We start from the raw sequence: 3,143 nt of genomic DNA on the forward strand, positions 1-3,143 counted from the left end.
GTCAAACATTAAGACTCAGGGATGACATCGCGAGGCATTAGTGTATTCAGGGCTATTGTCGCAAGAAGGAAACTGATGTCCTGCGATGATCCCTAAAATTCGACCGTCGTAGAGAACAGATGTACTCTTGCGACAGTGTCGCAAGGTCTTTGTTCACTCTGGGCCATTGTCGCAGGTAGGGATATTGATGTCCTACGACAATCTTGAAACATAGGTAAACAAGGTCAATCTTCAGGATTAATAGGAATAGTTAATCTTATTTAGTGATTTGGAAGATTTGGACACATATTTTGATGTATGAAACAAAGCAAATTCCATTCAGGGACCGACACTACCCAGGATCAGGGGATGCAGGGAGCAATTGCAGCTTTAGTTGCAAGCCATAGAAGAGGCCCTGGAGGAACTGAAGCACAACAAGCAGAATCTTCAAACTGAGAATGTTGAATTGAAGATGCGTCTACATGAAGAGAAAGAGGAGAAACATAGTTGGCTACGATAGCTGTAATCAAATGACGAGGCCTTGGAAAAGCTGCAACATGACCCATGTGAGGTAAAAAGTAGTTATCCATCTTCATGTATGTGTCCTGATGATGATTTCATTATTTTTGAAAACCATACCACAGGAATTGGCTCCAAACTATTGAAGAAAATGGGGTATGAAGGAAAAGGCTTGGGCATTAATGGCCAAGGCATTGTCAACCCCATCAAAGTAGAAGAATTGCCCTGTCGAACAGGACATGGGTCTGTCAGGAAGGAAGTTGGGGAATGCACTAAGACTACTAGTGAACCAACAATAGATGATGAGAAGCCCTCATTAGTTCTTTCCAAATCGAAAGAGGAGGTAAAAGATGTTGATTTCCTTTTAGTTTCGTCGTCACATAGTATGAATTCTGTTGGAGATGTGGAGATCCCAATTACAGGGACAAACATGAGGCTCCTTACAAGGATGAGGCACGAGGAGGAGAAAGAACTTGGTGTTAATAACCAAGACATGACTCAACCTTTGGAGGTTGTGCATAAACATGAATTTGCAGGCTCGAGATACACCAAAGGAGAATGCTCAAAGGTGTCGTATGCTTCCAAGACATCACCGAGATCATCAAGGAAAGAAAATGATGGGAACCCATCCCCATCATTCCATGGTAGTTTCCATTGCAAGGAAAAAGTTGACGCCAGTTCTAATCGCCATACTTACACCAGAGAAATCAAGGAAAGGTATAACCATTCTCAACATTTAAATGTTCATTTCGATTATGATCATGTTGTTAATGATGAACGAAGAAAATGGCATCGAAAAACATGAACCTTTTGTGGATTACATAACCATACATTTTCTAAGTGTTGGAAAAGAACGACAGCAAAAAAACGGATGAGGCGTGAAAGACCCTCTCAAAAGCATGTAGAGAAGCAGGTTAAGAAAATATGGAGGAAGAAGATGTATTGCAGCCATTGTGACAGAAGTGGCCATCAAATAGCCACTTGTTGGAGGCTCCATTTAGAGTAGCGCCTTAAACACAAAGCGTTGGTGCATGAACCGGGTCAAGCAGTTGTTCGACAAGTAAAACCACCTCAAGGAGGTGACCCATTCACATTGATAAGTTAAAAATGGTTTCTAGACATGTTGGTTTTTCATGGTCTTGCTTTTGTAAATCATTTGTTGCATTTTAAAATGTAAAAGTGATGATGTGGTTCCATCACTTTTTCAACAACAATGATGTCTGGTCTTATTTTGAGTCGCATTTTATGCTCTGAAAGTGATGTTATGTTTTCATCACTTGTCAAAACAATAATGTTTGGCCTTATCTTTGTAAATCATGTGTTGCAGCGATGATGTGTTTTCCATCACTTATTGAAGCAACAATGATATGTTGGCCTTGTTCTCGTAGCTGGGGTCTTGTGTCCATCTTGATGTAAACTTGACCACCGAGTATGTGTTATAAACTCATGGCAAGTGTGGGACATTTGGGTCATTAGTTGGTCATGAAAGTCAAGAATGTAATTTGCAAAACAATGTACTATAGGTAGTGAGGTTGTAGGTGTTGGTTCATTGCTTAAGGCTCTGTTGAAGCCCTGAAAATTGGGTCTACAACAAGGGGGATACCCACCCAGTCCGGACCTTGAAAGAAGCTCCTTTTCCATTTGGGATGGTGGGTCCGACTGGGGATAATGGGACCAATTTCCCAATTTGTGTGTGTGTGATGAGAATTGATATTTCCTTTCTAATAATTCCTAAGTAAAATGCTTTTATTCTAAATAATTTAAGAATATGCAATTGTATTCTAATGAATAGAAATATCTAATTCTAAAACTAACGCGAGATTTAACCTTTCAGTTATGCGATCTAAAATAATTTCTAACAACAATTGGTAATAAAGATCATTCAATTTCTATGAGAAAAGAATTCAATAAAAATGAACTGTTTCATATAAAAAGTTAGCCGAAACAATTGTGAGAAACATATCGCATAATAAGTCATTCATACATTAAGCATAAATAGAATAGTCATCACTGTACAGAAGTGCCAAATGATAACTCAAACATTCAAGAATTCATATATAAATAACTGAACATAAATATCACCTTAACACATAAGCATAACTCATTAAGAGATAAAAGTATCATTGATAACAAGTTCTACTCATGAGCTTCAGCAATAATGATTTATCTCTTCCTAATTCAACATCTACTAAGAGTACAAAAGTGCATTTCAGTAGCAGACATTAAACACAGATATCAATAAATCTTGTTCTATTCATTCATCAAAACCTCCTTTGAGGGTGCAAAAGTGCATGTTCTGAGGAAATGTTTTTGAAAAATTTCATGACCCTTCTCTAAATGCATGAGAGGGGTTGAAATACTACTAGATAAATCCTAAAAATAGTCTATTACAAAAATATAGGAGGAGGTTTAAATGACCGTCCTCATCTAAGGAAAAATAAATCAAAACTAAAACTAAAACTAAAACTGAATCTGGAAATTAACTATCTATGTATCTATTCTCTGTGGTCGCAAGCATTCAGCGTCGGCTTGAGGAGAGTTGGTTGGCCGACCTCCAATTTTAGTTGTCCTGCGAAAACAAAATCGACAAGTGTTGGCGCTATCTTCTCGGTAGAGTTAGTAAGGCATTTGAGAGTCATGCATTG

The sequence above is a fragment of the Pinus tabuliformis genome, chromosome Q (assembly GCF_031772625.1).
Source record: "Pinus tabuliformis cultivar Carrire ecotype Pingquan chromosome Q, CPIR1, whole genome shotgun sequence".
Taxonomy (NCBI): Eukaryota; Viridiplantae; Streptophyta; class Pinopsida; order Pinales; family Pinaceae; genus Pinus; species Pinus tabuliformis.